We start from the raw sequence: 26,490 nt of genomic DNA on the forward strand, positions 1-26,490 counted from the left end.
GCTGACTACCTTTAGAAATACTACGATTGGTTAGTAACCCTAGTCAACAATCTCTGAGACAAATATTGAGTTTTAGAACTTCATTTTTAAACAAAAAAGCAATTTCCTCAGTACAGTCATGTTTATTTAAAAACTATATTTTCTAGTGCATGATAATAAATTTAACAAAGCTTGTCAGAATCATGAAAATCAAACACATGATGAGTGCAAACTCTTAAGATTTTTATCCTTTTGGACAAAGTAAGTGTTGGCTTCAGTGGTTCTGGAATTTATTGACAGCTAGGGATTGAGCTTCCTCCAGTATCAGAATTTGCTTTGGCAAATTGTGCACTAGATTCCTGATCAAGTTCCATGAAAAAAGCAAGCAAAGGAATTTTCTTAAAACTAACCAATGTCAAAACAGTAAGTAACTGGGTGAAATGTACAGGACTATTCACCAAAACAAGCTCTAGCCCAGCTCCCTCTCTACTCACTGGACAATGAAACCGACTTCTTAAAGAGGATACTTGAAAAGGATGAACTTTCTGTTATTTTCATCTCTCTTTTCACTGACCCTGCAGGAATTATAGGGGGAAATATCTGCTAGGATGAAGTACCCCCTTTTGAATGTTCTCCAAATCTGGCTTGTGTCTCGCTCCAATTTGTAGGAGGGAGAGGAGGTTCTTTTATTATCTATATACCCAGCATGAGATTAAGAAGCAACGGTTCAAATGTTGGTCCGACCAGTTTATTACAAATCTTAATCAGGGAAATGGGGAAGGGGAGGACGGACGCTATTATGAATTAGGGTAATGGGGAAGGGAAGGAGGGCCATAGAAAAGATAGGAAAGAAGGAGCAAGGAGTCTTTATAAGAAGCAAGAAGGGCATAGTCATCACCATGGATCCAGGGTGGTCCGTAGTTCAGTCTTTGATCTTCAGTAGCGGTGGGTTGTAAGGCAGAGTTGTTCTGTTGACAACGACGACGACGACCATGGTGATGATGGCCCCTTTTCAATGCTTTCAAAGTGGTTGAGTCAGCTATCTTTGGAGTGACAGCTCAAATCCAAAGTGTTTGAGTCAGCTCTCCTTTGAGTGGCAGCTTCTGGCTCTGGGATCTCAGCAGAAACTCCTTTGTTCCCATCTTCCAGTCTTGCCAGCAGATAAGAGGGAGCAGGGATACCCATCTGCATCCTGTTTCTCACAGAACATGATGGTATCCTTCCCCAATTTTCCCACACCTATTTGGAGCTGTTTAGTCACAGGCCAGATCTTCCGCCAGTAAACACTCCTGAGCATTCTCATCCGCTCTTCTATAGAGCAAGGAGCTCTGGAGGAAGGGGCTTTCAAATGTTCCCAAAGTGATATCGATTGTCACATGGTTAGCACCCATTAGTTGCCTCCTCAACAAATCACTCCGAGTCTTATCACAAGAAATACCTCAGGAAGCAAGCTTTGAGCCAAAAAAACAAAGAAGGATTCTCACAGCTTGCCATTGAAAATCTGTTTAACTGCTGAACACCACTTACTGGTCATATAAAATAAATACATATGACTCTCTCTTTTCCAGAATATAGTAATATACATAAGTAAATAGTCATTCACCAGTGAATAACTAATCAGCCTGTGGAAAACAAAACATTTCTTGGTTGTAGTCTTCTCTCCTTGAGTAATATGTTTGCTTTGACTAAATCATAATTAGCACCAACTAATCAGCTCTTTGATTAGTGTTACCTTGCAATTTAAAACCAAGTGATTAATTTATCTACCCAGTAAAGAGAGAAATGCTGGCTTAAAAGGAAATAGGAAAAGGGTATTTTAATTTGGCTGTAATTTTAGATACTGAGCTTTTTTTGCTGAGAGATCTCTCCAGTAAATGTAAGAATGGCAGAAATTGGATCAGTTTATCTATCACTCACCAAGAATCCACTCCATATTGAAACAATCCTGCTGAATGAAATAACTTACCTAGGATTGTAAGAAAACACCAGAAATTGTGATATTGATATAGCTGCTTGAAAATGACCACACTCCTGCTTTGCAGATCCTTACAGTCATCCTGAGAGAAGAGTCTAATGTAACTTACTTGAGTTTGTCACTTTGTATACTTTCTTTAATCTGGGGATCCACATCATTTCTGAGTACAAGTTCTGCACAACAGTAAGATATTTCATAAGAACATTCCTGATATGCTTGCCTGCCAAAATTTTTAAATATCTACATGTTTATGCTGTACTACATGTTTTCAACGTGCCTTGGACAGATCTTTTAAGTTTATAGGAAGGTAATAGCCCTTCCCTGGAACAGTGTTTAAAATCCTCCTTTTGCATTTGAGTGCTTCATAAAGAGCTCTTAGGTACCTGAGCGCTATTCAGATCTAGCTGCAGCAATTGTTACTTCCATCATGATGATTATGCATAACGATGAGGAAAGGTATGTAGTGAGAGTAAATTTGTTAAAACAACTGATGCAATGAGAGGAAAGAAAGTTTTCAGGAATATAATCCTCCCAGTTTTTCTATTTTCTCAGTAATACAGGAGCTGAAGTTTTTCAAGGTGGCCACCTACACAGCTATGACCAGCTCAAAAAATACTGTATGCCTATTCAGAAGAAAGGTAAATCTAGCCATTGATCTGCTAGAAAACAACTGCACAAAGAATAGAAGAAGAAGAAATATGAAATACTTTGTCAAAGATCACAAAAAATTGTTTAGTTTGTGAGAGTATGCAATGGAACATATTATTATAGCAAGTTCAAGAGTCGGCTTTCTCTCACAGGAGACAAAGGTTTGAAAACAGTGTTATACAAGAATAAAACTAATTGTAATTACAATAAGCAAAAGACAAAGCAATATCACAAAAAGAGGCTTTGTGTCAGGTTATGTGAAACTATCCTAATCTTATTATTACAAAATGTGATTATGCATCATAGAGAAAAAAGAATCCATCCTCCATTATAGAAGATATTAATTCTGCTAAAGTAGTTTTTATAATATAAGACAAGTGCACTGTGGTTAAGTTTTCCTACTGCTTTCAGTGTTATTATGCTATGTTGCACCTAAAGCTGCACCAGCAGGAATTGTAATGAAAGGTGAAAGCTGAGTGGCAGTAAGGCTATTACAAAAGAAAGAAACAAGGGCAGACTCATATTACTTGCTTCTTAAACAAGTAAGAAAATGTATTTGGGATCTTAGTTTTAAACAACTTCCAGCACTTTGCATGTTATTTATGTGTCTCTCCTATGTAACTTCTTATGCAGAGGCAATCCATATTCATCAGACAATTCACTGCTGCACAAAAGATCATTTCCCATATCCCGTATCTGTACGGGATTCCAGTTGTGAGTTGTGCTATTTTTGTTGTTGTTGACTACAAAGATAATATCTAATGAGTTTCTACAACATTTTTTAGCAGCAGTGGGAAGCTAGAAATAGCAATAATACAAATCAATGAACTTGCATTAACTTCCGAATATATCATAATGTCTTATGGTATATGCCTTATCAGCTTAATGCCAGCTCATTTCTGACATTACAGATCATTTATTCTAACCAAAGAAGTGGATATTACAACATTTTTATATGCCTCCATTAAATATTTATTATTTTTTTTTCTTTTGTCGAAGTCTGCTGAAAATAAATCTTCCCTGTGGCAAATTGTGTTGTGACATATAATTATAGAGAGCTCAGCAATATAACTTTCACAAAGATCAATACTTTTACATTCCCAGCACAATTCTTTCTTTGTCTTTGCTGATATAAATGAAGTTTTCATGTTGAATTAGCTCAGCTAGGGTAGAATGCCTTGTGTCAAGATTTAGACAAAGTAGCTGAGCTTATTCAGTGTGGAAAAGTCCAAAGAGTGACAGGAAAAAACTAGAGGGAGGGGATGAGAGAATCATCTAGAAAATAATCTAGTTCCATGAACCAGAACAAAAACCGGTAGAGAATTCAGAAAATATATTAAAGCACTACAAAACATGCATTTTTGTGTGCAAAAATTTTAATACATATGCTGCCTTTTTTCAAATACTTCTAATGTAGTACACATTGTCCACCAGGCTTTTCTTCCTGCTATCACTCCACTGCATTGGCTCCACTTTCCTGAAATTAAAGGCTAGATTTCAAAATATAAATAAATACATAATAAGGGTGTTTTGTTTTGTTTTGTTTTTTATTTGTTTTGGTTTTTGTTGTTGTTTTTAAATTTAGAAACAATTTCAGGAAAAAATGTCATTTTTGAAAATTCAGTGTAGTTTTGTTCAGTTCAATAATGTGCTAAGTCTGTGCTGAACATTTTTCTGAGGTTCGAATAACTATCTAAGAGAAAAAACATGACCTCTTTGATGTGCTTGGTGCCATTAAAATTACATTTTGTACTGACTGCTATGACAGAACCATATCTGGGTCAGTTACAAGTTCTTCATGTTCCAAGATTTTTTGTACTAATGGCAATATGGTAATTTTGGGGTAAATAGATGCTAACATTTGGGCATAAAGATCTTTATTCCTTTGAAATTATTTCCATACTATCTTTGTGCTTCACAAATACCATATAACTCACTAAATCTAATGCCTTTCTATGGTAATAAACCTGTTACAGTTTTACATAGTGCTAGTGCATCATGTGGGACACTTTCCTTAAATAGTTGAATGTTCTATTTTTTTAATATTTCTCTTCAAGTTATTTAGTTTTACTAAGTTTGGTCATCCTTTAAAAAAAAACATTTAATTAATAGATGTACCATATAAGCATTAATATGAATTAAAAACCTACTCTTCATTGGAACCCCTTATATAATATTCTTCCCTCCTTCACTTGGATTATTTTAGTACTTACATTCAACAAGTTTAATCTCAGATTAAAAGATAGAGGTATATTATGATAAAATAGATTTTTCTCTTGAAAATTAGCATAAAATTGCACAGGCACAACAAACAACAAGGCAAATCTTAATTTGAATCAAAAAAGAACTGTGTTTAAAAAAAACAACAAATTACTTGCAAAATTGAATTGTCATTTTCTTACCATTCATTCTAGATATCCCATGCAAGCCCACAAGAAAAAAAACCATCGTTTTCCACATTCACGCTGCATATGAGAACACTGCCATTAAATGATCATGAAAGAAAAATTCAAAGGACATTCAGGCATTTTTTTTGTCTGCTCTGAGTAACCTTTCTTCACAGAGATAGTTTGGATCTTCTGAAGTCATTACTTTTTCATCACTTTTAATCACACATAACTTCATTTGCTACAATTCACATCTATTGCAGACATTACAATTATTTCAGCCCCTACACTTAATTGAAATTTGCAGCCTTTGGATCTCGAAAGCAAAAAGTAAAAAATAGCTATCTGCATAATATGCTATTAAGAACCTCAGTAAATTGAAAAAGGAATGATCAGAGAATTGATCAAAAATTATTCAAAGAAATGCTAACCCCTACAATTATTTTTCCTCAATATACATGCCTCTTATACAACCAGACAGACAGTCAATACCGAGATATTTTCTATATCTCAATTTTCAACTAACTTCTTATCTGTAAATAGTCATTTGATTATCTTTCATTTATGTCAGGGAAATGACCAGATTGACACTGGTGGAAATTGTTTTCTTATATGTAGGTTGTTCTGAATTTAATGCTTCCTATTTATTTACATGGAAAACACAACAGACATAAAGAGCACAATAACACTAGTTGATACAGCAAATTCTCAGCTACAAAGCGCTGCTTTCAGCATAGTCACTACCATTAGGTATGCATTTTCACCAGCAATCAAAAAGCATTAATATGAATTAAAAAGCTACTCTTCTTTGGAACCCCTTATATAATATTCTTCCCTCCTTCATTTGCATTATTTTAGTACTTACATTCATGTCATAAGAATCTGCATCAGTGGAGGTTTTCCATTGTCACCCTTGACACCTCTGAAACACATCACCTGCTGCCACACTGTGCTCTCATCCACTGTTTGGTCTCCACAGACTTTCAGCAAGCATCAACGAATGTCAATAGTGCAATTTTTTTCTACATAATAGAAAACTCTTTCAGACCTTTATTTCTTATACACTTCCATGACTGACACCATTTTTTCGGACTGTCCCTCTGCTGCCATCTGTCACATGCAACAAAATATAACAGTATATTGGTAAGAAGGTTCAAAATCTACTGAAATTACACCATGATCCACCTCTGACGTGACACTTTGGTACAACATAATAAAATAGGAGACATTACTTTCATAGCAGCCAACTTGTAATTCGTGGCTGCTGCTGTAAAGTCAGAAGTGGTTCCATGTATGAGTCTGCAGCACTGAGATCGTAAAGTTTACAAAAACAACAACAAACCAGAAAAACAGTAATAATAGGAGCAAAATTATTTAATACTGTCTTCACGACATCCACAAGCAATAAAGTTCATAAGAACCATATGAGATGAAACATTTGCATGTAGGTTAGGCACTGAAGAACATATTAACACTAATAAATTGTATGCACTGCAAACTGTAGTTTTGGAAACTGTTTGCAGTCTATAGAGACTGCCCAGAAACTTTGTGAACAATCCCGAACAATGGGTTTTCTAAGTATAGTTGTATAGCTTTGAATTTGATGGCTGAATTTTAGCATTCTGAACTCATCTGGTTTTTGACGTCTCTTAGTTGAAGTTCAGATGTACCATTTAACGTGCAACTGAAAATATGTTAATCTCTGACTAAGAGTTAGTTCATGTCTTTTCCCAATAAACAAAATCAGCCCTGTTCATAAACTTGAAACTCTTGATATAGATCCATTCATTTTGGCAAATCATTCACCATTTCTGAAGGATGAATTGAACTAGAAAAACCACTTCCATAGGAAAAAAAAAATGATAGAAAGTTTCTATTGCTCCATCATTGCCAGTGGAACTGATGTTACAGTACAGTGCCCCATCATAGCTTCTCATTGTAAAATGTACATACATGGAGCCAAACACAATCTACATGGGAGTTTACGTTAGCCTTCATTAAAGAAGAAATAATAATACATACACCATGAGAGGATCCAAAACTTAGAACATAACTAAATCAACAAAACAAACAAAAACTTTCTTCTCAAACCACTATTCTCATTCATACTTTAGTATTTTATGCAGTTAATAGTTTTGAGAGACCATGAATTCTCCTGCTTGCATACTAGATAACTGTGCTAGAGAAGAACTAACTAAACTTCATTCGAAAGTTTATTTTCCAAGTACAAGTTAATAAAACAGAAAACTGCAAAAGCAGTGCTACTTTCTTGTTCTTCCATTAGTCTTGGAACCCAGATAGTGAAGCACATGTGATATATACGAACAATGAAGATTTTCCTGCTTTGGCTAGCTGGAGTTCTCAGTCCAGGGGAACTTCATAAATGTACCCCAAAGTCAAAGCCTCAGTCTGACAATGCATTAAATGCAGCAGCTGAGCAACAGAACAGAACTGTCCCCAACCTATCCAGATAAAGTATCTGGCCTACACTTCCCCTTTCTTGGGGATAAAGGTGAAAATCTAAATTTGTCAATAAATATCAGGAGACTGCTTTTTCAAACAATAACATATTGTACTTTTATTCACATCATGGGGAAATCTTGGAGTTGTAAACTGGATTAATTTTGGATGAAACTAGACTACAACATATGCAGTCCTTCAACTCCAGCTGAAAAGAAGCATTCAGTTTGTTGAGCTAAATTAAATCTTCAGTGAATTAAGACACAGAACAGTATACATTTTGCATGTCAGTTCTTCAGCAATTATTACTTCTTTCTGCAGATGAAATCCTAATAGTCAGTACCATTTCCTGATATAACAATAGTATTAAATGTTTAAAAGTACACTCTTTGTGTAGTTCCTGAAAAGCAGGGAATAAGGCAAGAACATAGTCTCCTTTCTCCATGCTGCCTTCTGACATAAAGTTATTGTGTCTTGACAAAAGAGATGAATATTTAATATTACTTCTCTCCATCAAGAGCAAATGAGTAAAACCACTGAGATCAGCTAACAAGAGTGATATAAAAATGGTAAGACATTCATATAAAGGCAAATAGCAAGCACTTTTCTGGAGAAAAGTTCTCTGTTCTGTTACTTAAGACTGAGAAAATTATGGAATTGGGCAACCTTAGAGAAAGGATATAATTGGACACTATTTTGTATTTTATCTTCAATAACTAATATTTACCTGGTGAGGAATATGGCATGTTAATATTACTTCATAGCATGCTCAAAATGTAAGAATATAATAATAATAATAATAATCATCATCATCATCATCATCATCCTCCTCCTCCTCTTCCTCATCATCATCGTCATCATCAAAGATAGATGAGAATATGTGAAAACTCTAATTGTTCAGCAGAAAATTTTGTTCAAGTGACTTGGAACATGCAATTTGTAGAGAATCTGTTTTAATGTATAATATGGTAAGTGATATTCTAGAGGGCAAATGTTATAGAATCCTGTGATTTCAAAGTTCAAGGCCAAATCGTCAGAAGTTTCAATTACTAATCCTCAATAGAGTTTCAAATACTGGGCACCTCTCTAGGACCTTACCCATGATTAATAAGCAGATCAGGAACAAAAAAGAAAGAAGTGTATAGATATTTTAATTATTACCCATTAAACATTAAATATACACCATACCCACTCTTTTATCCAAGTTCTAGGAATATTGAATTTCATTCCTAATATACGTACTATAGTATATGTAATAGGTTTGACTGGAGCATCTTTATCTGTTTGGCTCAAACACTTTGTTTTTGGAAAGATGAAACACTTTACAGAGACATGACTGTTTTAATGTTTATAGCAAAGTGTTTCAGGCAGCTAGCAAATGTAATGAGATAGCAGACAGAAACTGCAACAGTTTGAAAGGAGAAAATTTCATATGTACCATTTTAATACCCACTGTGAATTTAGAACGTGTGAGAAAACATAAAATTATACTTTCACCTTTAGCATGTATATAATTTTTAATATGCTTTAAATATGACTACATCGAGGACAGATCAATTATCTAGCAAGGAGATTATTGCTGAATTCTCAGAGAGCTAGAATTTTCTTACTTAAGTATGCAAAATGCAAGTTTTTTGTTTGTAAAGGGATAAAAACATTTTCTTTTTACATTATAAGCCATAATTTTGAAATAATTTCTTTCTAATAATATAATTGTGATATCTTTACACTTAAACATCGCTAAATATCTTTTAAAGCTTTAAAGTGTAAACTGTATAATAATAATTTAATCAAAAAAAAACAGCCATATCTAATATAGAAGAAGACAACTATTTAATCATGAAATCATCAGACTGATAGAAAAGCTTGGGTTGGAGGGGACATTAAAGACGTACTTACAGCACAAAAAAGAAAGGAAGAAAGAGAAAGGAAGGAAGAAAGGAAGAAAGGAAGGAAGAAGGGAGGAAGGAAGAAGGGAGGAAGGGAGGAAGGGAGGAAGGGAGGAAGGGAGGAAGGGAGGAGAAAGAAGGGAGGGAGGGAGAGAGGGAGGAAGGGAGGGAGGGAGGAAGAAAGAAGAGAGGGAGGGAGAGAGGGAGGAAGGGAAGGAGGGAGGGAGGAAGGGAGAGAGGGAGGAAAAAAGAAGAGAGGGAGGGAGAGAGGGAGGAAGGGAAGGAGGGAGGGAGGAAGGGAGGGAGGAAGGGAGGGAGGAAGGAAGGAAGGAAGGAAGGAAGGAAGGAAGGAAGGAAGGAAGGAAGGAAGGAAGGAAGGAAGGAAGGAAGGAAGGAAGGAAGGAAGGAAGGAAGGAAGGAAGGAAGGAAGGAAGGAAGGAAGGAAGGAAGGAAGGAAGGAAGGAAGGAAGGAAGGAAGGAAGGAAGGAAGGAAGGAAGGAAGGAAGGAAGGAAGGAAGGAAGGAAGGAAAGAAACGCAAGGGGATATAGCTGTTTTGGTTGGTTGGTTGGTTGGTTGGTTGGTTTGTTTGTTTGTTTTTGATGCTAGCTCCTTGTCTCTTTGGGCTATGAAGCCACATACAGCCTTGGAGAAGACACAGAGGCAAAGGGTGTGTAAAATGTCCTAGGTCATGCTTCTAGGTCTCAGGAGAAAAGACTTTTATAAAGGAGTGTAGACATTATAAGGCCTCCAGACAGCCTGTGTAAACTGGTCTGTGTAACACAGATCAGCTAGCTGCACTTGGCACATAGGACTGTGAACAGGACAAAATGCTAAACCTCAGCACTGTAAGTCAGCAATAATTAAAACTGTTGATGAGGAAGGTGCAGAACAGTAACGTCAGTTTTTATGAGTAAGATCTGACTAAACTGATAGACTACATCTAGTAACTTCTTCTTGTGGATTAATCTGAGAGGAAGCTGAGCACCACACAGTCATTGACTCACTGCCTCCCTTCACAGTAGGATTGGGGAGAGTTGAGGAAAAAAAAGTAGAACTTGTGGATTGAGATAAAGATGTCATTATCAACATCGTTTTTCTCCTAGAACAAAAAACACAGCATCATAGCAGACATTCAGAAGAAAACAACTATGTCCCAGATGACACTTCTCAAAGCCCTGCATATTTCTCTACAAAAAAGAAATTATAGGATACTACAACAGTGAAGGACATTAAAAAACAGTATTTCCATTCTGCAAATTTATAGTGTCTTTCAGAAACTATCCAATACTTCTAAGCTCCTAAATTTAATTAAAACAACATAAATCAAAATACTCTATTAATGCATCCAATACTGATTGAAAAGAATGTTTCTGATCTGAGCTTTCTGTTTAAAAGCCCCGGTGTTCTTTTATGTTTCTCCACATCTACATTTGCATATGTAATAGAAAAAGTAATTGACTTGGAGTGACAACAGGACTACTCTTCTGTCTTCCAGTCACTTTTTTTTTTTTTTTTTTTTTCTATCATTTATTTTGAACTGGCTAAAATAATCATAAGTGTAAACTAAAAGTATGGTTCAGAAACAGGTGCTGCTTCTTCATGTGTTTGCAAACTTCTGCTGAGTAGGACATATTGAATAGCAGATGATCGGCAGATGCAGTGCAGGAGTAACTGAGCAACTGGGAGCAAAATACTGGAGAGCTTCTGAGCTGCTGAGACAAATTTACCTACAGAAAGGCATATTCTCAGTGACTTAAAGTAAGGAAATAACACTAAAGTAGATAGGATGAGACAGGTATGTAAGGCAACCTGAGTAGACAGCCATTCAATCTAACTACTTAATTCTTGAAAAATAAGAATGGAGAGATTCTGCTATGAAAATTGTAAGAAGTGATATATGTCAGAAGAATTTACTATAGATGCCTCTTACAGAGATGAAGCACACAGCTTTCTGCTGCCACTTCAGCTGACATTGCTTTGACAAACATATGAGTCCTAACATCTGTATTGCGCTAATGAGCACCACATTTTTCTTGTATGTTTTTTGTTGGTGGGTTTTGTTGTTGTTGGTTTTTATCAGTTTTTGTTCATTTGTTTGTCTGCAGATTCATAGTAGCTGGACCTAAAAACACCATTTCAGCAGCCTCTAAAGGACTTGTGTCACAGAATTGCTGTTCTTTTTTGCCACTTCCCAAGTGGAATCAATAGGCTGTCCCTTTTAGTATGGGATTCAGTGAATCAGCTAACTGGGGGGTTTTAAATACTCTAGTGGGAAAAAATACCCCACACATTCTGAAAATTGGTGCTGTCTGGTCAACATGAACATTATTCCCTGGTCAGCCTCTAGTGCTGTTCACATAAACAGCATAGAAAGTCATTAGAGTTCAATCAATTATGTGTAAGCCTGTTTCCATTGCATTCAGTGTTCGTGTGTTTAAATTTCTTTACACAGCATGTTACTGCACTGCTGAATACAGACCATGTATCACAGTTTCATAACTAATACCTTAGTCCGTAGTGACCTAAACATTTCACTCCCAGTTCTCTGGAAATAGGCTCTTTCTCCAAAACAAAATAATTATATCTGGTCCTAACTGTTTCCTCCTGTCCAATACAGTGTAACAAAGGCTGTTCAGTCTGTATGTATTTCCCCTCAGACTCTCTCTCTCCTCATGCCATTTATTGACACTTCCACCCATTCTTTTTCTACACTACTTTGTTATTAATCAATATTCTGACTTATGGCATCTGTCATTAAGAATGATGATACAATATGGTATTTCTAGAGATTAAAGTACTTGCCTGCATATGCTTGCACTTCGATTTTGTATTAATTGCTTATTTTGTAGCAAGCATAGCTCTTTCACTAAGCTTGTTCACCTGGCACATGCCAATTGACAATGGAAAAATCACTTAACTTCACTGGAAGGAGTATGGCCTGAAATCTTCAACTGTCAATCAAGGCCACAGAATGGAATTTCTTGCACTCCCTCATGCATCTGAGTTTCTGATTAAAAAAGTAGTAATGACAAACAATGACTTTTGAACAGTATTATACACAAATATGATAGTTTACAAATTCTTGCCCTCTCACCTTCTCTATAGTTATTTCTCATGCCTTGAGCATCTTTCTGACTAGGTCAGACTAAATCTATTCTTTCTTTCACAACCTAGTTCACATCATTCGCACAGGAACTTCACATAAATCACTGACTACCTCTATAAAAAATCCTACCGTAAGAAAGTTGTTTCAAAACCTTTACTGTAATACTCTGAATAAGATGCAATTGATCCCAAAATGCTTTTTATTAGCAAAGCAGCCCTGGTGCCCATTGTAAACAACTTTATATATTAATGTATTTCTGATTTTTTTTTTCCCACTGCACAGTCTGGCATTAAGATACAGAACATTCAGTCTATGATTTTATGCCATAGGTCTCAATAACATCACTAATTTGGATTCTCCACTTCTGTTCAAGTGCTTCTACAGGTATGTTTCTGGATTTTTAGCTTATCTGATTGGTGACTTTTTGTTGGTAGTGATGTTTTGTTTCTGCTTGGGTTGTTTTTTGGATTGTTTGTTTGTTGTTGTTGTTGTTGTTTTTCTTTGTTTTTCTTTTTTGGGGGGGCTATTTTCTTGTGCTTTTTTTTTTTTTTTTTTAATGATCTAAAATGCAAAATAGGTTATTTGTTTGATTTCGTTGTTTTCTTTTTTTGGTTTTTTTTTTTTTTTTTTTTTTTTTTTTTTTTTTTTCAAAGTAAAGGTTTGACCTTGTTCTGATTTTGAAAGAAAATATGATCTAAATAATGTCAGTTTGGATAAACACAAAGCAGGGCACAAAAGAAAAAGAACACACTAATCCTGCCCCAGTTCTCACTCTGCATGTGGAACAGTGACTATTGCTGCTTAATAATAAGGTCTTGGAAGCAACAAAACATCAATGTAGTGTCAAACACTAGTAGTAAATAAATAAATAAATATGTCACATTTCAAGAGAACCAAAACTGTGAATGTCACTGCATCAGTATAAGCCCATGGTTTATCCACATCCAGAAAAAGTTCATGAAAGAACAGCAGAGGTGATTGCAAGTGGCATGAACAAGGCAAAGAGAGATTGGTTACGAGCCTTTCCACTACAAAATTTTAGAACTCTTAATTGAACAAAAAAACATTATTTCTTTTGTTGAAGACAGAAGGGGTATTAAATTCATTGTCTTCCAAAACTTTTAATGTAACTGTTCCTCTTGCCTATGTCTAAGTGTTCAAAAGGGAAGAAATGTTGTGGATTATATGTTAGCAGGAAGCTTCAAAATTCTGGCCTGCCATTTGCTCCATTTCAAAGATGATATGGTAGCAATGAAATGAGACTCCTTTTAACAATTATATATTGCTAAGCAGCCACTTTTTCTGTGCTGCTAAGCAAAATGCATTTTACCTCTAAGAATATTGCTGAAATCATGACAACTGGTGAAAATACAATTTACTTGATAAAGATTTGCGTGAGCAAAAACCTAGCCTGCAATACTGACTGCTTCAAATTAAATCAAGGCTGGTTAAATGCTATAGAAATCATAAATCAGATATACTGAAATTTTAGCAGTGGTAGGTTTATGATAACATGTAACCAAAATACAAAGGCTCTGTAATACTGATTGTTATTTCACTAAGATTAGAGTTTGTGCCCGTAATAAAGACTGATCAGACATTTGCCAAATTTTCTACTGCTGTGAAGCACCTTCCTTTTTTCTAGAATCCTGCTTTGTATTAAAATTTAAAACAAAAATAAATTTGATGAAAAGGTCTACTTAGCAGTGAATTTGGAAAGGCAGTTCTCTAGTCCACTCTAATGAAATAATTCATATTATGAATGCATCAGAAGCAAAATGCAGACAACTAAACTATAGATTGTGTTCTTTCAAAATATGCCTGTACTTATTTGAGAACAGGGTCACGAGGCAAATTAAAAGCCTTAGGTCACTTCAGTTCCCTGCAATCACATAGGGTAGAGTCGGTGTACAAGGTAGATGCTGTCATAAACTAGGATAAGATAGAAGGAAAGAAGGGGAAAATGTGAGTCAAAATGTTGTGTTTGTATTCTCATTTACCTGCTGCCTAAAAGAGACTCTGCATGTGCACAGTTCTCTGGTTAGTCAGATATCACAAAAGGAAGGGAGTGGGACAAACTACTATAAATAGCATATGAATTGTCTAACTAGACTGCACTGAAAACAGACAATTTCCCCATGCATTTTGTCTGGGATCAATAGAGTAGAGATTTTTCCAGATACCTATTAAGATTTGAGCTTAAATAAACACAGTGGTAAATACAGCTTGATCTTTTACCTTTCATCTGCTCTGAACAGTATACAAAATCTTTACTTCTATGTTTTTTCCTTGCATGATAATACAAACTATTACATGTGGGTGTAATCACTATTTTTCCAATAAATAGGCGAAGATTAGAAGCACTTTCAGTGAGGAAAGATTTGAATTTAAGTCCGTAATGACACTTAAAAAACTTTGTAAATTATAGCTGGATTGATAGTGCAGTGTCCATGATATTTTAAACTGGTGAAAGTGGATTTTATAAGTGATTTAGACTTATTATGTCTAGACTAAATTTAAACTTTATTTTTGATAGGAACAAAAAAAAAAAAAAAAAAAAAAAAAAAAAAAAGAAGAAGAAGAAGAAGAAGAAGAAAGACAAACATTCAATCAAGGAAAGAATGAGTGTTTTCACTTTTCTTAAATTCCTTAGCAACAGGGCCTAGAAGGAAAATTATGTTCTCTTAATATGTATCTAGGGTAGATTTACAGATTGGTGTGCATCAGATATGCACAGGATGAAGTAGAAATACATCTCTGAGAGTAAATTATATCAAAGCACCATGACACAGCCTCAGAAACTTGTTTTATCATTGCCTTGTTTTCACATATCTCATTGGTTTCAAGTGAACAACCATGCAGGAGCATAGGAAAGAAATTCAATGTTAAAAAAATAATATGTCAAATACATTAAAATAAATGATGATTTAATATTATCATTATATTGTTTAATTGGCAAAAGCTTTACACTGGTTGGAGTTGTATTCTCAAATAGTTGCTCATCCACAGTCATCTTTCAGAAGGATGGTGGCTTTGTCAGGCAAGTAGGATGTGTTTTCATCGGAGGGAGTGACTGAAACAATTACTGCAAGGTTACTTACAAAATAACAAAATACAATTTACTTGATTTACATATTTTTTGTTGTATTTGTTGCTGATGCTGTGTAACAACATTAACATATAAGTAGGAGTTTTTTCTGCTTTTTTTTTCTATTACAAAAAGGCACACTACATGGTGGCTCAAAGTCACTTCAGTTCAACTTTCACTTGAAAAGCATAATTACAGATAGAGCTTTTTTTGGTCTATATTTTCAGCTGCCAGTTTAGCTGTTTTTAAATAGTGGTAGTGTGTATGTAGATGGGAAAAGGATGTGTCTTTATGGAGAATCACCTAGCGTCTCTGTATAGAATTACATAGTTAGGACTTAAAGCATGAAAATGACCAGAAACGATAAATTCAGAAGTCAAAGTAATTGAGTTTGATGCTTAAATATGTAGAGTCTAACTGTAGCTTCGCAATATCCCACATACTTTGTCTACAATTGTCATTTAAAAATTTTATGAAAAATGAAATAGCTTAAAAAGCTGAGGCTCTGTGATATGTAACTTCCATTTTTCCCTTCAGAACTGGCAGATTCAACAGGGACGGACACTTGTATATACCCCAATACATTTTGTCTTCTCCCAACCTTATAACGTAGTCATGTTCAGCCCGTAGCTTTTGGGCCATACTGCAGCCTGGCCCAGCATAACCTAAGGCTGCTCCCTGCTCTGAGCTACAATGGTGGCAGCTCTGCCCTGCTGAGCAGACCAACCAGTCCCTGAGTGCACACACATTGCTTACAACAACCAAACACTGGTGTGCGATTGGCACTGTTTGAGATGAAACCAGGGCACTGGTTGTTTGTTTGTTTTCAAAGGAAAGGTTTGCACTACAGTCCTAGGAACAGCAACAAATATGCAGCTATGCTTTCTGTTTTGATAAGGAATTCAAGAATAGAAATAGATTCAAGATTTCCAAAAAGGTCATCAATTTCACTATGTATTTGTGGTTCTACTTTCAGTCAACATAAATACATTACCTGTAAATTTTCAAGTGGAATGGATAGAATTGCAATCACACATTCAATTCAAAGAAAAATTTGATCATATTTCTTTAGCAGACTTTTATAAGCTCTCTCTTACTAAAGAGAAATATCTCTCGCTTCACAGTCACTTCACATTCATGTAATCACTTTTTGGTGGTAGGTACATTTGTAAACGACTATTTTCAGGAAGAGTAAAATTAGACAAAAATCTGTAACAAGTGCTTTGAGAACTCAAAGAATCAATTGCAATCACTTCCACTGAACAAGACTGATGCATCAGTTTCACAAAACAAAGTCAAACATCCCTCTAGTTTTATTTTTTTATTGGCCTTTTTTGTTTGTTTGTTTGTTTGTTACATTTTAATTAAGAAATAAAAAGTTTTGTTAGCTATTAATTTTAACTATATTATATATTTTAAATCTGGCCCATGACAATTCCTTCTCACTCAATTGAGCCGAGGCACACCAAGAGGTTAGATACTCATGTCATAATGCTATGTGAGAAAGACATACTTTTTAAGTATTATTTTATCTTTACCCTAAGAACAGGAACTAAGACCATGAAGAGCTAGATTAATCAGTGTAGACTTAGCAGTGCTCAGTACTCAAACACTGAATCTTTAAACATTCCATAAAGCTTAGTACATAGTCCTGTGCTATGCATATAAGTTCTGCATATAAACAAGTATGCTTTAGAGGCCAAAGAATGGGATTCACCACTGTTAGAAATAGAAAGCTGTCTCAATTATGCTTCAAGATTCTCCAAGATCCAACAGCATCACAGGCTTTTCCTGTGAAAACTTTCACTCAAAATACCTTAACCTGGACTAAGGACCTAAACAAGATCTATCTTTCTGCACTTGAAACCTGAACATAATATATAATAACATAAATAAGATCAGTGGATTCAAGGAGTCAACAAGCCTACATTTCCTATCCTACCTAATAAGCTTCTTGAGGTATGTTCTTGCAAAAGCAGAGACAAGAAGTCGAAGACTTCCTAAAGAGAAGACTTCCTAATAGACTTTGATCTGTATGCTGCAGGAATGGTTTATAGTTTTGGAGTTCCTGAGACTTGTTATGACATTCAACTTGCACGTACTAGCAGCAACCATGATGAGGCTAATAGGCTTTAGCCTCTTGTTCACTAGTCTTAATTTAGCACTGTCTGGAGTACATACTCTTCTGTGATAAGTTACAAGGAAACAGGCAGGCATAAATTTTATATTTGAAAGCACCACCTCCCCCAAACATGTAATGAATTCACTAGCTCATTCTGAAATATGACATTCACAAGCCAGTACTGACTACCTCCCCTTAGCATATCAGGTTGGGGTGGAGTTAACTGTCTTTCTAGCAACTGATACTCACGTGTCGTGTGCTTTGCACTTGTGGCTGACATCAGAAGGGAATGCAGACAGCATAGCTAACTCAAACTGACCAGAGTGACATTCCATACCATGTAATGTTATGTTCAGTAGCAAAAGCTAAGACAAAGGAGGAATTGTTGGGGAAGAGGAGGAACATTCTTCATGAAGGCGTTCAACTTGAAGCAATGGCTGTGTATACTGAAGCCCTGCATGCCAGGAAGTAGCTGGACAGTGCTTCCAGATGGGAAGCAGACATTTATTTATTTATTTTGCTGCTGTGAGTGGCCTTTGATTTTCATTCATTTAAGTGCTGTTATCTCTTCCTGTAATGATTATTCATCTTGCATTCTCCCCACTTCTTGCTGAGCAAGTGGCTTGGTGGGCACTTGGTGATCAGCCAAGGTCAACCTACTACATTTCCATAGCACTGTGGACTCTGAAATCCAAGTGGTAATTTGTATGAGATTACTCTTGCTCACTATAGCACATAGATTTCCTAAAATGGGGAAATATCAGCACAAGTCCCCTTAAAATTTGCAGTTAGATAATCTATCCAATTAAATAATTTCTTATATAAAGGTTTGTTAACATTAAAACTAACAAACAAACAAACAAAAAACCACTTCAGTGAAAAGCAATACAGGAAATTAAGAAAATATTAGTATTTTCTGGGATATCTCTAATTATAATGTGCTGATAAGACATAACTCTAAATATATCTTATAAAAACTCTTCTGAATAAAAATAATTTTTCTAGAGAATTTTTAGATCATAAGATTCCAGAATAATTAAGCAGTGTGAACAATTAAAATGTAACTAAATTTCTCATGAAAATTAGTACCTACAGGTGAGCACTGTCTTAAAGCTGAATCTCAGAAAACTAAGAAAAATGAAATTGTTAAATGCCATGATGATCTTCACACATTTGTAGGTCAAAACAGAATTTTCTAATAAAAGTAGAATGTTGCTTTTTTGAGTGTTAAGAAAGCTCATGGTTGACAGAATTATATAATTTTAAAAATATTTGTGAATTCCAAAACTTAGTCTCCCTTTCTTGATGGAGCACTACTGGTTATGAAGAACAAGGAAGCCACTGTAATAGTAACAGCTTTTTCTGCCAGTTTTCTATTATTTTCTGCCAAAACCATAGTTTTGCTGGAGTTGGACATTAAATATCCTAAGCACAACATTCCTCCTGTGTATTTTACAGGTATTATTTTACTAATCATCTAATTATTTCATTTGTCTCCAACATCAGATGTACAAAAAGTAGAACTGGAATCAAAACTGCTTAGTTGGCTAGCTAACAACTTTTCTTATTCACAGCTCCCCTCCTAAGATAAATGAACTGAATCTATCTATGCAATTATAAACCCTACAGATAAGAATATTTGCATGTTTTGTAGTGTACTGATGGTATGTTTATGCCTTTTTCTCAAAACTAGGTTTAAAAGGTACCTAAATTTCCCTTTCTTTTTCATATTCATTCTTTCCATTATATTAGCTTTTTTTCAGACTTAAAATGCATTTGACTGTCAGTCCTGATATATCATTATTCCTGCTGTTCTACCTCTTAAACTTGTAGTGATAACTGCTATTTCAAGAAATTATTCCTCTTTCTTAACAAAAGTCACAACACTTTCAAGATAGCACTGGCAAACTCAGCAGATATTTTGGAGTTATAAATGGAAAGTATGGAAACTGATGCTAAGATATCCACTTTTTCATTTTAGCTGTCCTATTGTTACAGTAATCATTATCTAAATAAACTAATCAGAAAACAATCCATGTCCTAATTACTACTACCCTATAAAATGACTAGTCCAGATGCTACTATGTGGTGAGTCAAATGTGTAAATCAGTTCCCTCTGAAGGTCTTTTTCTTCAGAGTAAACACCAGAGTCTCCTAATATGGATAAATACACAGACCATTTTTCTTGTCTTTTGAATTAATTTAAGAATCAGTCTGTCAGAGTTCTTAAGAGTACAAAGCAATCATTTTTAAACCACTGGTGGGAAAGTAGTTTGACAGTGGAGAGGGAAGTGTTGCAATCATGCATTAGACAAGCAGCGCTAGACTAATAGATTTTTCGAAATGTGTTCTCTACTCTGCTCTAGTGAGTAGAGCAGTCTCAAGGAAATTCAAAGCCAATTTGGAGAATGGAATGCAACGATATTTATGAAGATTGCTTGCTGTAACACATGCTAATAGGAAATATTCCTGTGTGAATTATTGCCAGGCATATATGTTTACCTTAAAGCTTCAGCAAATGGTAAATGGCATTCTAAAAATTTGATACTAAATTTAATCTGAGTTGTATATTGATACTACTAGCAATAACAGTTCTAATATCCCTAGACAAGTCCAAACACAGCAGCAAAAGCATAACAACTTCAGAGACAGCAACCAGAAGCAGAAATTTCACTAAGTCATAATGCTTACCTGAAAAGTTTTGTACTGAAACTATGGCTGTTTACAAGACTAGAAGTCTAAAAGATATGATTTATTTCACATCTCAGGGCAAATGCAATAGCAGCTAGTTTCAACTCAATGCTCACTACAGGGTTCCAATTTTTTTGAAAAAAAAAAAAAAAATTGAATAAAAAAGCCAAAGCTAATGGAGTACTGTAGTTGCAATCTAGGGGAAGAAAAATACCCTTAAGTCCTACAGCAATATTGCAATCTATTTCATTTTATTTTAATGGATTACTCTAGAGGTGATTTCAACTCATGCACTCTGCTAAATATATCATGTCAGACATGATCCATAAATGTTTAAAGTGTATCTATGTCTGTTATGATCTTCTCTGTTTACTGAACCTTTACCCTTACTTCGCTCTTTTTACAGATAGGTTACAAGCTTACTTTCAGTTCAGTGCAGACTATTAAACAGGAAATAAGCAGCATATGCTTCACCATGATTATTTCTTCTTTTCTTGATTGTGTCACTCTTGGCAAGTAAAATAAAAGATGGGTTGAACTGCAAGTCAAAGGTTGCTCTTTCGGCCAACACAGCAAAAACACTAGCCAAATCTTTTCCAGACAGTATTCCAAGCCTAAGTTTACCATTGGAAGAAGTGCCCCGCTAGTGGATCAGGACGAGTAGGTTCTTCTGCCCAAGTTGTACAGAGTGAGGGTTAAAGAAAGCAATTCATAAACTCATAGAAAGTGTTTTCAGGTTTTAATCCAAAATGGAATGTGCAAAGTCTTCCACAAACACAAATAAAAATCAAGGAGTCTGTTTCTGACCCTTTGTTTAATGACCAGAACTTCTGAATGTTTCCAGTAATGTTCTACCACTTTTTTTCTGATGAATCCTAACCTTTTCATTGTGGAAAAGAAAAATACTTTATGCTTTGTCAAAAAAGATTCAACTGGTGACATTTTTAATAAGTTGCTTTGTTATTTCTCAGAGAAGACTGACTGACCACTGAAAACAGCACTTTAACCTTTTCCCTATTTTTGTGTCTGTTCTTCATATTATCCGTTTTCGCTCAGTCACATATAGCAGTTTGTCTTTCAGCTAACTGTTTCCTGGTCAATATTCAGAAATTAAACATCTCTCAGGTGAAGTTCAAAATGTCAAGAAAGTTAGCAAAAGTAGATTTTCTTGTCTAAGCTGGAAGATAAATTTTTCAGGAAGTTATTGATATTACTCGCTTTTGTTTGTCAAAATAAAATACTGAGATTATGCATGAGCATCTGAATACAAAGCTGTCACCATGAATTGATCAATCAAATAAATATTGGTATACAATTTTCAGAACATAAAACAGGAGCAAGTAGGTATTTTTTTAAAATATGCAATGGCATTGCATTAACAACAGAAGCTATGTTAGCTCACACCAAAGAATGACATTTTTGATTAAACACAGCTTTTTATCTGGAACGTACAATATCCTCACTATAAGCTCTATTTCAAAACCAAAGCTAAGAAAGGCTAATCAACAAAGAAAATAATCAGAATAGATCAAAATAGCAGCCAGTCTTCCTGAGTCATTGTCACTTGTTATCATCACCATGCCACCAAGCTACCAACAGGACACTTTGAAGCTATGGCAAAATTATCTATTAATATGAATATCTCTGCTCTAGGCAGACAAAAAAGGAAAGTAGAAAGCAGCTAACATTTTTCAAAACATCTAAGACACAATAATGTAAATTGCAAAAAGACATTTAGCAAGCTTCTGAAAACCGTTAGGATCTAAATATCTTCTGACATGCCTGGACAGCCAAATTAAATATATGGAATTGGCTTCAATAGGTCTAATCTTGTTCTGAAAATCAAGTCACCACAAGAACTACTTAGCTTAGAGATTCAGCCAGTGCTAAATATGGCTAAGCATTTGAACATCAAACCATTATTTGGCTGGAGAGACGTCCAACTAGTTACACCAAGTCTGAACGGCAGCAAACTTATACTGTGTCCTCACACAGGAGCTGGATTTTCAGACATAGTTTATCAGCAGATGTCCTGTAAAATCAATAACCTTAGAGAAACACAAGACAAGAAAAGAGTGGCAGATGAAAAGAATAGAAAAACAAAGGGGAAATAACAGCATTTTTTTCACTGACCTTAATGACAGAAAAATCTCCATATGATTTCACGTCATTTGGATATGACAGGCACCCAAAATTCCAGAGTTAATAAATGAACTCATTCTCAACCAGAAAGAACTTCAACAGACATATCTGTTATGTTCTTTAACATAACAGATGAAGTTTTTAATTCAGTAAAGACTAATTCATTTCCTGAGTTAATATTTGAAGGTAAAGCTGTCTTAACATCTTCTGACCCTCTCAAAAAGTATGTTACATTAGTTTGGGCTCCTTCTATTATACTTTACTTAATTATCTGAAGAACAATTTGTTCCTGAATTTAGTTCTTACTGCAGTAAAACGTATTTCATTTTTTCCTCCTATGTACAACTTTCTGACTTAACCTAAGGAAGTTTATCAGAAAGTTGATTTACACTACCTGAACGATATCCCCAATTTTTTTTTTTGCTCCTATCTTGAATTTCTAAGTAAACTGTCTTCAGCAGGTACAGAAAGGGAAAAATGCCTGTAGCAAGAGAAAATCGAAAGGAAGCATTTTGATGCATATATTCTTTCATTGATCCATAAAGTCACTTTCATTTATTTATTGATTTTATAAGATTAATCCTTCATATAATAGTAACAGTGGCAGTGGAGTTAAACTTTGTGACTGGAAAATGGTCTCCTGCTTTGAAAATTTATTTTCTATAACTTCACTTGCAGTTTCTCAACACTTAACTTGTTGTGAGAGATCATTATCCATTCACAGTGTTCAACTCTATTTGCCTCACTGACTTACTGCACATGAAATTGACATCAGCCAATCATACAGCTGGTGGCTGAATTTTATTGTTATTTACTGCTGAACATATTTTAAATATCAATAAATAGCTATTTTAGTTACAAACGTCTTGCCAGTGTTTCTTGACTGGAACATGGAATGAGCTTTCTCCCTCAGGATAATAGTTTTAAGAGAGAAAAAAAAAAAAAAAAAAAAAAAAGGAGAAGGAGAAGAAAAAGGGACAAATACTATCGCATGAAAATCTATCAAAAATGTGACAGCATTTACATTAATCTTTGTAAAAAAAAAGGATGAAAACATGGAAAATAAAATCAGTACAATTTTCCTTAACATTTCCCCTAGCACTTCCTGTGACAATTACTTCTTTGGCTGAGATTGTTTCTTTTAACTTATTCACTACTTTCTATTCAATTTATAGATTTTGTAACTCTTAAAAAAGAAAGACATAATATTTTCAAGGTAGAGAACGTCAGTAAATCATTCTCTTCCATTTGTCTATTTATTAGTTATTTTAGATATTTAGGTGCCAGGAATTTTATAATGTAACATTATCTTAATAATATGGAATTGCGGTGAGATGTGAAAAAATTAAATTCTCATTCTGATTTTTAAAAAAATTGTGTGTATATAAATAATATGTATTATTATAATTATAATTCAACATAATCTTCAATATTTTAGATAACTCCTAATTGTCTAACCCAAAAAATATTTCCCTTGTGATAGCCAGTGGACAATGCATTGGAATTATGAACTGTATGATATGTACACGAGCAATTTCTGTGTATTATCTTGAGTTTCAGGTACATTCAGTGTCTCTTCATCTCTCTGCTCTATGAACATGAAAACAAGAATCAGCAGCTAATTTGCAGGTGACTTGCTGGAACAGGCTGCTGAGAGAGGACGCCCCGTCCAAGGAGGTGCTCAAGGCCAGGTTGGATGGGGCCTTGGGTAACCTGGTCTAAGTATTAAATGGGGAGGCTGGTGGCCCTGCCTGAGGCAGGGGTGTTGGAGATTAATGATCCTTGAGGTCCCTTCCAACCTGAGTCTTTCTGTGTGATTCTGTGTATTATATGCAATCATATTGCAGCCCTGTCTATCTATCCCCTCTCACCACATGAATCATCAAATTCAAAAAAGAACTTAGAGGATTACAGTGATAGTATTTAAATTTGCTGCATGAAACCCTCTGTACACCCACTGCTTGAGTATTAGATGGTGGAGCTTCCCATCCTTTTGAGTGTCTTTCCTTGGACATAAGCAGAAGCATCTCACTTCAGACAGTGCAGAGCAGTAGAGATCTGCTCTATACCTAAATTCAAGTAACAGAATTATAGCAAGAGAAAGCAGACTTCCCAGTGCAGTTCATTTTAACCCCAAACTATGAAATCAGACTCCAGAAAATTCACTGGCTACACAACTGTGTTTAAAATCAGTAAAAAAGAAATTCCATTTCTCCTTTCTTGCTTGCTACATTTCTTTTCATGCAGAGACCTGGTTATCAGGCTCATGAATCTGTATTGCCATTTCTTTAAACGAACAAATATAAAATCATGTTATGAACAGTAGTACAGCCTATGTGCTCTCTGTCCTGAACGGACAATCTAGCATAAAAGTTACTAACCGTGTCCCTTTCTTGGGGTTTCTTTAAGAGTGGTCTCATTCTTTACTGTACAATCTTTTGCAATCCCTATCAGAGAAATTATGAGCCTAAAAAGCATTGTAAAAATACTGACATCTGTGTAATATATGCACAGAATACAGTATATAATTAACAGGAATTTTTAATGCTTATAGCAATTTTGACCCAGCAAAGCTTTGTTAGTGTCTCTGAAAACTATAACATCTTTTTTTTTTTCCTTTTCTTTTTTACAAGAACATAATGCTTCCTTAATGTAACACAGAAATACTTTCAAATCTCAGTTATTAATTGTGGCTGTACAAGTATCAGTATATTTTTGTGCTTTGTGAAAAAGAAGAGTTAAGTGTTTACATTTGCAGTCCAGGTGTCCTCTTATGCATTGCAGATGCAGTTTTTTACTTGAGCATTCTTCTCTGACTCTTCTGCTGAATTTGCAAGCACCATAAAACACCAACGTATTAAGAAGGCAGCTATTTATTTTCCTTAACATGAAGCCTGGACTTGTATTTTAAAGCAAAGTTTGCCAACAGAACCCATGCATGCTGTTTCCATAATGAAGGAAGTATTGGACTAAGAATACAGAGAAAACATATAGATTTATGTCACTTGCAGATTTTTCCAGCGATCTCAAACTAATCACAATAATTTTAAATTAATAATGGTTTGTTTAACATTACCCCAATCACAGGAATCCCTATTACGGAAGTATACTAATGCTGTGTTTAATTTTACCAGACAGAGGGCTGTTTATTTAAAAGAATAAATGGTGCAAATTGTATTAAAATACAATATTTCCTTTTGGAAATATAACACACACTTCTTCTTTTGTTGTCTTTTAATCCAGTTTTTGCACAGCTTCAGTGTTTTCCTCTCATTTGAAATCAGAGAATTCATGTAAGTAATTTTGTAAAACTGTACTGTGACCGTAAGACATCATTTCAGACAGAGTAAATAGGTTTGTGTTGGAAGTTTACATTTAAGTTCTATAGAAGAAATACTTATGTGATTCATCACAAAGAAGAGATGAAGTTTTTGTTCAGAAAAATAGTCATTCCCCTCATACTGTTAGCTTCTTTTGTAACAGTTATTTAAGCTACTAAAAATACAAATATTGAGTTCAAAGTTGAATTGAAAAATGAATTGCAAGTTTAGTATCTCTTCCTTCAGCACTGGAAAGAATTCTGGAGCAACTATTTCATTCCTTCATGCCTCTTTTCTGTTAGAGCTTACATATCCCAAATAATTATTATTATTTTTTAAGATTTAATTGGTAGTTGACATAGGTAGAGCAGTGGTTTTGTAAGCACTTACTGACAGTGTGGAAGGATTAAAACTGAATTGCATAAAGGATTTATGCCTCCTGAAATTAGGCCAATTATGATAATTTTTTAATACATATTCCCCAGAACGAAACCCAAGTATGGGACTTTAAAGTCTCAGAGCAGTATGCCAAAAATCTCACAAAATGATGTTTGAAACCTCACCAACTGAGCTTCAGTTGGTGTAATCATACTGCATCCTAGGTCCTAGAACACCAGAACAAACATTATTTTAAAGGACTAAGCAAAGATGACACAAATCTGCAGGTATTGCCCATTTTTTG

This window comes from Tympanuchus pallidicinctus, unplaced genomic scaffold (genome assembly GCF_026119805.1).
Source record: "Tympanuchus pallidicinctus isolate F22 unplaced genomic scaffold, pur_lepc_1.0 scaffold4, whole genome shotgun sequence".
NCBI classification, from domain to species: domain Eukaryota; kingdom Metazoa; phylum Chordata; class Aves; order Galliformes; family Phasianidae; genus Tympanuchus; species Tympanuchus pallidicinctus.